Source organism: Myiozetetes cayanensis, unplaced genomic scaffold (genome assembly GCF_022539395.1).
Source record: "Myiozetetes cayanensis isolate MyiCay16 unplaced genomic scaffold, myiCay2020 scf5-8, whole genome shotgun sequence".
Taxonomy (NCBI): domain Eukaryota; kingdom Metazoa; phylum Chordata; class Aves; order Passeriformes; family Tyrannidae; genus Myiozetetes; species Myiozetetes cayanensis.
The window spans coordinates 38,179,924-38,193,199 of NW_026087742.1; positions in this window are offsets into that span (position 1 = coordinate 38,179,924).

A 13,276-nucleotide genomic window follows, 5' to 3' on the forward strand; every position below is an offset into this window, starting at 1 on the left:
TAATGTAATGAAATAGGGTAACCCTGAAACAATTATGAAAAATAGGAAAGCAAAAAATGCACTGTATTTATTTATATTTATCTCAGTGAGAGAGCAAAAGTGAGTAAAGTATTTTCAGAAAACCGACAGAGGGTTGATGGCAAAGCACTTGCATGGATATATAACTATTAATCAGAGTAAGAAAGGATGTCAAAAATACTATTAGTACTAATAGTTTTGTAACTGGCCATCAATAGTAAATTCTTTCACCTCCAGGTTGAAAGGGTCAAAACAAATCTACATCTCAGGATGCAATAAACCGGCCATTTTACATCAACTAATATCTGCCCTGCATTAGGGACTGTTATACCAGTGAAGGATTTACCCTTTGAATAAAACATTAAATCAAATTCTTTTTTGCTCTGTAGGCATTATGGATAACATGGTATGACTAACAGGAGAGTAATAATGATCTGAAATCTCCAAAGACTTCTGACTTGATGTTTATCAAATGTACATAGTGGATAATGAAAGCAGTTTATAAAGACTTCAGCATCAAAAAGTTTAATGCACAAAAGGAGGTGGGACGTCTTAAGGACAAACATCCCATTCTATTTCAAACATAGACTCAATCTCTAGTGAAGACATGGGCTAAACCAGGAAATTTCTAAAGCAACGATGTGTCTTTCTGCATTACTGTGTTCTATTGACTTTCAAAATCATAATTTTTGTAATTATTTAAATATTTCTACCTAGCAGGAGGTGGAAAAAATGGTGAAAAAAGATTTTAGAAACCTGAAAGTAAATTGAGTAATTTTTCATTATAATCTAGTTCATAAAGAGAAGATGAATAATTTTCCTGGGTTCCTCTGCCATATGTAGGGTTGTATAAAGTTATAAAAATGGAACCCACAAATAAAGTTGCCATTTACCAGGTTTTAATGGGGAACTCATTTGAATCATAAAATCTAATTTTTACACATGACAAAATTTACAACATGGCTTAAAGTCTTCTAGTTTTGTTGTAAACCATTGTCAGATGCAAAAGAAAATTTTTCCAGTATGAAAAAAACCCTGTTTATACCTGTTGTATTCACATCTGAGATTCTAGAAAAATGTTAGCAGAACATGATAATAAATGTCATGAAGTTTTGTTTTGCCTATTTCTTTGTTTTTGTATTTAAATCTCTACTCAAAGATGAATACATCTTTACAACATGTTTTAGCATTTGCTCTTCAGGTATTTGTCCCTTTGTTTGTTCTTATAGCTATTTCCTTTGTGGTCTCAAATGTCTAAACTATCTTAAAATACACTTTTATCCAGGGCACACTTACTGGAACTATTTTGATCAATCAACAAATTTCCACTGTAAGAGGAGATTGGCAATGACCACTCTCAGGGCAAGCTCAGGGACGAACATGACTCATCAGTGACTGAGTGTTGCTGAAAGGAAAAGAAAGCTGAATTTATCTGAATACACAGAGGACCAGAGTAGCCTTTGTTTTAGATAGAAAACAACATCAGTGGATCAGGTGACTTCAGTTAAGTGGATCAAGTGGTTGTTTGAATAGACTTCCTTCAGTTAATTAATAAAGATACTGTCTTTATGAATAAGCCAGACCAGGGGTTCTGGACCATCTAGTCCAATTCCCTGCTACATCAGGGTCATGTAGAAACCAGGGCCATGCCCAGTGACTTCCGAATATCTCCAAGGTTGGAGACTCCACCACCTCTCTAGGACACCAGTACCAGTACTCAGTCAACCCCACAGTAAAAAAGTATTTCCTAATGCTCATATAGAACCTGCTGTGCTTCAGTTTATACCCATTGTCTCTGGTCCTGTAACTGAGCACCACCAAAAAGAGTCTGTCTCCAAGCTTTTTGAACCCTTCTTCTGAGTATTGTACCATCCTCCGGACCTGGTCATTCAGCCTGTTTTACGTACATGTGTTCAAACAGTGTATATATACATCAAGTATTAAAGTTTCGTAGACATTTTCCCCTCTTTCCTGAAGTGCTTAAATTGGGTGATAAACAAAAGACATTGTAATTAGCAGCTCAATAGAGAAAAATATATATGATTGCCTGACTGCCATTGTGTATAGAATAATTGGAAAATGAAATTAGAAAATATGGGAATGGAAATTTTCTATTGGTGTAATATTTATATTTATCTAGTACCATATGCAGAGACTGATAGGGAAAAATATTATCTGCTTCCTCTTTTGTGTAGATAAAAGTATCTATCATAGGAGAAAAAGGAACAGAACAGTGGAAAAAAATTCTTTTGAAGATACAGTCTTCTTTTGCAAAGCCTGGGTACATGGTTTGCAAACTCATTTCCACTGAATTTATTTAGTCAAGACTGGTTTCAATACAAATCATTAGCAAGACAGATTTAGTAGCACTTATCCAAATATTAGTGCTAGACAACATATTCCAGGCTTTTAAAGACAACAGCATGAATCCAAGACTGTGGCTTTTCTGGGCTGAACAGCAAGAAACAGATGTCAGGAATGGTAAATGCCACATGACTGTGGGGAGGATCTGCTACATTTTGAAAACAATAAAAATGTACAGTGTAAGTCTTCCCCACAACTCTTGATATATCAGGTCTAACTGTGAAAGAGAAAAGCAAGGAAGCAAATGACTGACAAAAATATAGAAGAACACTGTAAGGAAACAAAGGATCAACCCCAGGTCTTTAGTTTTGTGGTTTAACTCCAGCTGGCAAATAAGAGTCATACAGACACTTGCGCATTCCCCGTCTGGGATGGGGAAGGGAATCAGAAGGGTAAAAGTGAGAAAACTCAGACCGAGGTAAAGACAGCTTAATAGGTAAAGCAAAAGCTGTGTGCACAAGCAAAGCAAAACAAGTAATTCATTCACTTCCCACGGACAGGCATGTGTTCAGTGATCTGCAGGAAAGCAGGGTTCCATCATGCGTAATGGTGACTTGAGAAGACAAATGTCATCACTCTGAAATACACCCCTTCTTCCTTCTTCCCCCAGCTTCACAGGCTGACCATAGCACCATATGGTATGGGATATCTCTTCAGACAGTTGGAGTCAGCTGTCCTGACTCTGTCCTCTCCTAACTCTTTGTCCACCTCCAGCTGCCTTGGTGGTGGCATGGGGTGAGGAGCTTCTAGAAAAGGTCTTGACTCTGTGCAAGAACTGCTCAGCAGTAAATAAAGCATACCTGTGTTATCAGCACAGATTCAAAACACAGCACCATAACAGCTACTGAGAAGAAAATTACCTCTGCCTTTATTACAGATGGGAGTGTGTTTAGTGTACATTAAATTAGATCTTAGGTTTTAATGTCCTCAGAAAAGAATCTAGTTTGAACACACTGACACTACTTTTCAAAATAAACCATCAAATTAAAAATGGAGATCATGTGGTTGTCTGCACCAAAACTGGGCTGCTGATCGGAGTTCGTTTTTCACAGATTTTCTATCCAAGGCTTGTGAATAACAGAAGTACAGAGTGGCATATGTCCTCAGCAACTACTTTAAAAAAAAAACCCTAGTGGGATGCTTCAGACTAATTCTCAGTTATCTCAGATTTATTTTGGATTTTCTTCTTTCCTGGATTTTTTTTTTAATTTATTTTCTCGTTGTAGAAGAAAAACACACCCATGAACAGAATTAAAACTATGACTCTAATGCACTAGTGGAACTAATAGTAAAGACTAAGTTAACAGCCTATTTGATATCCTTATATGTAATCATTCTTGAAATATGGTTTCTAGTAATGTAAGTCTTTCTCCCACTTTTGATTTTCAAATAAGTTCCTAGAAGTAAAGATATTTGAGATCTGTCAACCTTTTTTGCATAACTAGAAGTAAGGTATTGTGATCTTGCACCAAAGCTACATCAGCACATTTAATCTTGTAAACATTCATGTCAGAAGTATTTTGCATTCTACCAGTCCATACTTTTTTTCTGAGTTTCATAATAACCTTATTTTATTCTTGCAATCTCTGTGTTTTGTTTTTTCCCTCTCAGTGGCTATTTTTTTCCCAGAGATATTACCATTATTTTCTCTAGATTCAGTAAGACTCATCTGAAACAATGATAATGTTCTCCAGATGAAGTATGCTAATTCTTTTTTTCCAGATACAGTGCAGTTTTTTCCATGAAGAAGAAAAAAAATTATGTGGCAGCAATTTAACCTGAATACATTTTATATATAATTTCAGAAGGATGGGTTTAATCCACTGATTTTTTTTTTGAGAATGAGGCATTTTTTTCAGAGGAATAGATTACAAAGGCAATGAAAACAGTACTTTAACTTTTGAAATATCAAACTGTTGCAGCAGTTTAGCACAAACACACAGTAAAACACATTATTTTACTTTAGAGATATGTAGATATATTTTATTATGATGCCAGCAAAGATTTGAAAATACATAATCTATCATGAACTCATCCCATCTTTTCCTGTTGTTCAAGTCCTAGTTTGATTGAATATAAAGAATACTAAACAATCACATATAATGCAGCAAGATTAAAGAGTATAAATCACACGTGTATTTTTGAAAATCCAGCTCATTAACTAATATGAGAAAGGGAAAGCAGATTACAAGTTTTAAAGCAGGAATCATTATGCTATGTATTATGTCTAATTATTCATTCTCAAACTACAGAGAAGAAAAATTTTAAAAATGCTTTTACATAACGAATAGACTGTACAGTGTCACTATTGTTCAGTTTAAGTTAGACAAACTCAAATGACAATTAAACCACAATTCAGAGTGACTAGGTATTAAAAGGAGGAGACAAGGATGGATTCAACTCATAGATTAGAAGCAATGAAAATACAAAGCTGACATCAGTTTTATTAACTGCTTTTTTGGATCTTATAGACCACGTTTCATTCACTCTAAGTGATTGTTACTGTCATGATGATTTATGTGTGGTTTGCTGAGTTTAAAGTCAAATTTAAAATGCTAAAATTTCACGTAAAATCCTCATTTCAACTTTTGAGTGTTCATACTTAAAAGGGACTCAGTCATTTCAAACAGCTGATAACCTATCTACTCATGTAATTCAGCTCATGTGTAGCAAGTAAAACTAAACTGTAATATCTGATCATAATGTTATTTTGTAATCTATGATGAATGAATTGGAGAAGGATAACTATAGAATCACATAAACATTTAGGTTGGAAAAGACCTCTAAGATGATGGAGTCATTTATAATGATACAATGATATGTTACTGAAAATTGCATACATGTTTAACTTCATGAAATATTAACACAGGGTTCTGTTTCAGGATGTAAGATTATTTAAATAATTGCAGGACTAATGCCCAATTATTCAGGAAGCAATAGGACAGTAGAACTAATCTCCTTCTCTTAAAAATTAATCTCAAAATGATTAATCTGTTCTCAGTCAGACCCACTATTCAGAAGAATGTTGTCTTGTTTTGGCTTACTGTATTCTTTAAATTTGTTTAAGTCCTGCCCAACCTTCAATTAGAGTTACACATTGCACAATCACATTAATATTACATTATGTATATATATCTTGCTAGTTGCCATTCTATTTCCCAGCAGGTAAGGTGGCTACAGTCCACTTCCTAGTTACCAGTAACCAATTCACAAAAGACTTTTTTTTTTTTTTTTTTAAGGAGAGAGAGAAGCTTATGAAGACTGAAAGAAGGATTAAAAAACATTAGTAGAACAAATGAATTTTATTTTTTTAATTTCAAAGCACTAGCATCTTATTTTTCAATCATTTTTGCCTGTTTGACAGACCCAACAGTACCATTAAACTGATAAACAATTACATTTCTTAATGTTGACAGACTCCTAGGCTGATCTCAACATTAATATTCTACATTAAAATAATTTGGATTTTGTTCTCCATCTACACACAGTCATATTTTGTTGTTGGTTTTCAAAACTCATATGTGAGTGTGGTCTGTGAAGTGGAACTAAAGTTTTGCATTAATTTTTTCCCACGTTCCAATAAAAAATAATGCAACTCTTGTTCAGAGTGTATTTGAATAAAACATTATTTTTCATTTGTCTCCTTCTTATAATGTCAAACCTGGACCTGTATCCACTTCATGGATAATAATTCATGATGAAAAATCTACCACAAGGGGTGTATATACTTAAGACATCAGGTAGTCTGCCTTTGTTTCTATGTGCAGCAAACAACATTGAAAAGTGAAGAGTTGCTGAATACCAATCTGAAGAATGAAGAGAAACAGAACAACTACAAATTCAGAGGCTTTCTCCTGTTTATGTAACATACTAGGAAAAAAGTAAACATGATGTTTACTGCCATAAAGATACATTGTTGTTATTATAATCTTATTACATAATAATTGAGGATAATCAGAAGCCTCAGTACAATACAAACAAGATGAATATTGGACTGAATGGAGATGTTCATTCTTGAAACCAAGCTATAAGCTGATATATTCCAGTAGGAAAAAAGAAGTGGTTTATGCTGAAAGTCGAGAGAGATTGAATAAAACTGGATAAATATTGTATAGACAAAATGAGAAACTGTCTGGACAGCTGCCTAAACTATAAAATTATTGAACTGAGCTAAAAAATCACTTTAACTTTGTATAAACCAATAGACAATCTAATATTGAATGATATTATCTCATCTCATCTGTATGTCCAGGTGTCATTTCTGCTTGCCATTGTTTAACATTATTTCAGTTGTCTATTGTTGCAGTTTGGGGGGTTTCTGGAGGGTCACTCGCTCTGTGAAGGTTTCCAGGGCTGAACTCACCCCCCCACGGCCTGTCCCTTGTGGCAGGGACAGACGGCGGAGGCACCTATGCCAGGAGACAGAGACCACACAGCACGAAGGGAGTCCAGCAGCGAAGAGGAGAGTGAGGAGAGCTTTATTGATCTAACCACGGTTTAAGTACCTTTTGGAGGGATCCCAGGGTGACCAGTGAGAGTACAGGACATCTTACAAACAACCAATGATGACAAGGGATTAACATCCAATAGATGAGTTTCTAGTTATCTCTCAGACATTCCACAGGTACAGTGAGGGGTTTATGGGAACAAGAAGGGTTACACAAAGGTTTAAAATCACCATCTTGGACACGTGGTCAATTTAACAATATTACAGGCTCCTGCATTCTTTTTATGTAGCAGAGTTACCCCAACAGTCTATTATTAAGAATTCATTTTTGTAAATATCCAGTTTTTTTCTCTTTCTCTCAGTCAAACACCTGGCTAAATTACTACTGAGTTAATGAGAAGTCCACAGCTTATTCAAGTCTCTAATGAATCAGGACATGATTCACCTTATCTAATTTTAGATATCTATAGAGCATTTATTCCTCTGACCTATTTTATACAAGTACTTTGCAATGAGATAAACCTCTCCTTTGACATGTTCTCTTTCCAATTAAACTATAAAAGTTTATTCCCAATCAAACTTTAATTGACATAATTCACTCAGACACAGATATTTGCATTGTAGACTTTACACCTGTGAATCCCAGACAGGTGTCTGATCCTGTTTTAGTTCATGGAATCTTTGAGTCTGCCAAGTTACAAGCCAAGTACTTTGACCCAAGTGACCTATTGCACAGAACCTAGAAAAACAAAATCTGCATTTTTGGGAAAACTATGTTTGACTCAATTAGACTTAATGCTTCACTGTACCTATTATTACTGAAGAATTTCATTTCTTTTCTCAATTCTGATAAGAAAAGAATTGTTCAAGTAAACTATTGAGCTTGATATGAGACAAATTCCATGGAATATCAGGCCGTGAACTGGCTACCTTGGTAATTTAATCAAAAAAAGAAAAAAAGAAGACATATAATAACTTAAATAAAAATATGTAAATAAAATCTAAAAAAAAAGCCCCAAACAAAACCCACTGATTGTTTTGCACTTGACCACAACAGTAGTTTGTTTCAAAAGCCAATTCATGATACTAAATAAATGTCTGCTGTTACTTATTCTGGACTCACTGAATGTAAGAAAACTAATTGCTGAAGCCACAGGTCCAAGACAGCAGAGGAGAAACTTTCAGAACACAAATGGTACTGGGTCAGGATAAAACAGTAGAACTTTTTTTATGGAAATGTCATGAAAAATATGAGGGACTGTGTCTAGAACTAAAGCTAAAGGAGAACACAAGCAGATGATCTGTTGTGAAGATGTGCAAGTTATTCTGTGATACCAGACAGAATGCATCTTCTAAATTAAGACACTTGGAAAAGTATGAGTGGAAAGTAGTATTGAAGCAGCCATAAGAAGCAGACTCTTTTCTTTCCTTCCAGATTGATAACAGGATTCATGTCTCCAATAAGGATTGATTACATTTCCCAGAACTTGTAAAATTTTAACTGTAATTGTCACAAGGGTTTGAGAAGGCTCATTTTCACTTGGCAAATTCTTCTCCAGTGAAGAAATGTCACTATTTCCATTCTAGTTAAGTAAAGATTTTGTCTTCTCATTTTTCACACATTTCTACTTTTAAGCTACTCAGAGAAGAAATTCTTCACATTTTCTTCATAGTTTTGTACATCAAATATTAACACATTTTCTTTAAATTATTTACTGCTTAATATGCAGTTACTTAGCTTATAGTAGAAAGTCAAAAATCCAGATTTTTTTTCACTGATTGAAAGTACTTAAGAATAGCTAAAAACAAACCAGTTAAAAGGAAGGATTAAGTCTGAGACAAACAATGAATCCAAGGTACTTCCTTATACCATGACATGTCAAAGTAGGTGAAAGAAATGCATAGTATGTTAAAAGAGAAAAAACAGAGCTGAAATAAGAGAAAAAACCTCCCACCTGCCAAAAGTTGTCTAAATTTTGTATTTGAAATTATGTGTCAGAAAATTATTGTACAAGAAAACTGTACAAGAAAAAACCTGAATTTTAGTCTCTAAGTTTCAATTAATTATCCTAAGGCAAAACCAAATGAGCCTGCAATCTTAAGAGCCATATTAGTGTCACCAAAATTATGCAGCCCCAGACAGCATCATTCTTCATAAATTAGGCAACTCCTCAATATAAAAAGGTAAACATTTTATAGGATTAAATTAATGCTGATGATAAGACACTTTTAACGAAAAGGCTCTTACAGTCAAGACTGTGAGGAAATATAGAAAAGTAATAGTATATGCCATTAGGAAGGTCTTATTTTAATGGATGAATCCCTGGAAAAGCCTGAATTATTTACTTGTTCATCAATGTACAATGACGTAATATAGTTCCATAAACCAAAAAGTTTAGGACTAATATAGTATCCTTTAGTATCTTTTTTCAAATATATATATTTTTCCTCTATTTTATTGTTTTATATCCCTTGTTTTTTTTCTTTTTTTGTTCATCAGTTCAGTGCTCATCAGAAACACGGATTAAATTCAGTTTTTGAGAGGTGACAGAGTTGACTCTGAAAGAGAGGAAGAAAGCTGGAATTTGGTTGACAGAGGTAAAATATCAAGGCTAAAAAGAACAATGGAATTTGAGGAGCTGTGAGGGTAAAGGAAGGTGAGAGAGGTCTCAGGGATCTGAAAAATTCAGTGGCAGTTTCAAAGGCTGGAAGGGTTAAGGGCAGTTGTGAGAGAGTGGCTGGGAGAAGTAAAGAAAAATTAGAAAGAGACTCTTGGAAGTTGATGGTGGATAAAGCTATGGGGGGTTTATGCTGCAAGAAGTGTTATTACTTTGATTTTATTTCTTAATTTTTCAATTAGAAGTATTTTTAGAATAGTTAATTTTAAGAACAGTTAATTAAGCTATTTGGGCTATCATCCAGCAACATGCTTAGGGCCACAAATTAGCTAGGTTCTTAGGCATATGAAGAACCTCAAGTATGCGTGAATACTCACAGGTTTAACATTTAATGTACTAAGTCCAGCGATAAAACATATTTTAAGTGCTGTCAACAGAATTATTAATGTATATTTTGATCCTAGAAAGAAACCTACTTTCTCTAGCTATGGCTCTAGGCCAATTTAATTATGTGTCATAGGAAGCGTAGTTTAGTCTGATTGCCAGAACTAGATCTCAAAAATCTCTGACATGCTGCAGTATTAGATGTGGAAGGAACTTGCCTTTCCCGTGTCTTTCCTGTGTAACAGCATTTTCTTTGAGTGTTAACAGCTAGAGACTACATCTGACTGTACTGGCTGGTGCTGCTGAACGTGGAATGCCTCCCTATACATTTTTAGGTTCCATTACTAAGGGGAGAGAATGCTCCACGTTGAATAATATCTGTACAGCACAGTAAACCCACTGGCAAGTATAGTCACGTTTTAACAGCTCCTAAAGCCTTCATTATTTTACCATATGTCTATATGCAGCCAGTTCATATGGTTCAGCTGCTTACTTGATACTAAACCAGCAAATGAAAAAGCATGTTTTTGTCTCGACTTCCAAAGGTGTTGCTTGTACAGAGGCTGCTTCTTGATTCAGAAAATGTAGGAAGAGTTAAAAACACCACCTGAATTCCCATTAATGTGTTTCATAAGCATACAAATATGTCATGAATGAAAGTGGAAGACAAAACGTTCAGATATTCAAGAAAGAAGAATAAATAGGTCAGAGTTTAAATATACTTAGGACTGAGGAAGTAACTCTGGAAGTTTCAGCTAGCAATAAAGGAATGCAAAGATGCAGGGGACAACTCTTCCTTCGAAATTAATTACCATCTTGAAAAAAACCAAAAAACCTCAATCTAAAACAAACAAAAAAAGCCCATATATAAAATACTTGCATGTCTTCATTGTAAAAATGTTTGATTTGAATGCAAAAGTTCCAGGGAAGAAAAGAGTGAATGTGCTGCATACTAATACGAATTTTGAAAGTGGAATATTTTTTGTGTCTGGAGTTTTTGGTTTGGGGATATTTTGCTCATTTATTTGCTTGGTTTGGGGTTTTTGTTTGTTTGTTTGTTTTGTTAATTTTTTTTTCTTTTCAAAAAGCAAGGCTGGGTTAAACATATAGAAAATATCAAAGCTCACAAACCTGTATCTCTAAATCCTGAAGAAAATTGTTCTATAGTTCTAGATATATTTAAACAGTTTTCAGAACTGAGCAATATCTATGATTATGCAATTTCAAATGAAATTGCAGGGACACATTCGTAACATATACACCAATACATTTAATTTTCTTATGGTGAAATTCTTTTGGACTATTTTAAGTGATCAGCCAGGAATATATTTAGAATAAAGAGACTTTGATTAAGCTCTTAATTGCCAGTTATGAAGAAAATTGTAGTCTTTTAATCTTATTTGAAATCTGTGAATTTACTATTAGATTTCCAAAGGTGAAATTTAGAAAATGAACGGACTGAGGCAAGGCATTAGGTAAATTTTTTTAAAGAGTCAGGAAATATTTTATAGCAGACTTTAGAAGGACTTGCAAAGTTTCGATGGAAACCAACCCAGAGTGTTGGTGTTTTGGGGTTTTTTTTTTTGTATTTTGAAGGTTCCTGTCCTATACCAACTGTCCTTCTAATGGCAGCTTAGCTAGAAAATGAAAGTGCAAAATATTTCCTCTGCATAAGGAAATCACTCTTTTCTGAAACATATCGGAAGGCAAAACAGTGAGGTTGAATTCATACCTGTTTATTCAATTTCTGTCCCATACCCTGAGTAATAAAAAAACCCTGTTAATTCTTCAAAGAGCAGAATGAAAGAATCCAGATTTACTGAACTGCAAGCTACAAATACACACCATTTTGTGATTTATCTCATATTATTTACAGTTTGCTACCAACATTTAAAAATGAGAACAGTCCCAAGGGATTATATTTATGCTTCAAGAATAACCAGATATTTGTATGACAAGGTGAGGGAGTAAGTCAACTGTTAAGATTTATACTCATATTTCATTCAGAGCACTATAAATTAAGACTGTGCAGTAGTCAGTGATATTGTTCAAATGCTGTAACACAAAAGTATGCTTGTAAGTCTTTTCAGGATCATGAAGAACTCTTATCTGAAAGGTTCTGAAAACAAACATGATTTTGACCATCTCAATTCTGTAAATCTTCAGGCACCAGAGAATCATGACACTATGTAGGGTCCTCCAGAAGTCATGTAGTCCAACACCTGCTCAAAGCAGGTCTGCCTGAAGCAGGTTGCTCAGACTCTTCTCCTGAATAATGACAAGGGTAGAGTCTCCCATGAAATCTCTGTCAGTGACACACATATACTCACAACAACAATGTTTTTCTATATATCCAATCAATATTTTCAAGTTTGCAACTTGTATTCCTTGCTTCTCCTACCACTGAACAGCTTAGAAGAATCAACAACTTAGAAAAATCTTTCTCTACGTCCTCTCATCGAAGAGTTGAAGGCAGGAGTAACTTGTTTCCTTAACTTTTCTTCTTGAGGCTGAAGAAAATTATTTCACTCAGCCACTTATATTTCATACACTCCTGACAATCTTCGAAGCCCTCTGTACTGAACTTGCCAGTCATTGCCTTGATGAGAGAAGTCGAAGTTGTTTAGCAGGGCCACATTGGTGAGATATGGACTGGACAAGCATATGATAAGGCAGGTATGAAATTGGCCAGACTGCCATGTTTAAAGGCAGGTTATCAGCAGTATTGTCCTCCCAACAAACAATGACTCATGGTATCACATGAATGTGATTTTCATGGAACCTGTGCCAGCCACAGAAATGTACATGTTTCTCTTTCTACACATGACGGAGTCCTACCTATATAGATATCAGAAAGGAGGCCAGCCTATGGTAAGGGTAGACACTGTGGCTGTGTGTGCAGAAACAGAGGTGGAGTTCTTTGCATAAGAAAAGCAGCAGGAGTCTGTGTGGCTCAGAGCTGCGTTCCTCTGTATATCAGAGATGGCCATTGACTCCTGATGTTGCTAAAGGTGATGCAGTGGCGTTCTGCAGCTCAGTATGGGTGTATGTCTGCATGCTCTAACAATGAACACTAGTTTTGTGTGTCAAACAATAACGCCTATGCCAAGATGGGGATCGCTCAAGATCTCTGCCGTGTTTCCAAAACATTAGAATAGATTTCTCAGAGAAGCTGTGGAGTCTCCATCTCCCCTGAATCAGCAAGGGCCTGAGCAACCAGTTCTAGCTGACACTGTTTTGCATAGGGGTGATTAAATGGACCATCTTAGAGATCCCTTTTATTGTCCATTCTGTAATTCTGTGATTCTATATGGTTGCCTTGGATACAACTCTCTGATAGAGATTTGTTTTTTTCTCCATCCACAGTGAATAAACTTCTGATACTTCAATCATTTGTGTGTTAGTGAAAAGCACGTCTTGCACAAGTTTGTCATAGAGCTACATA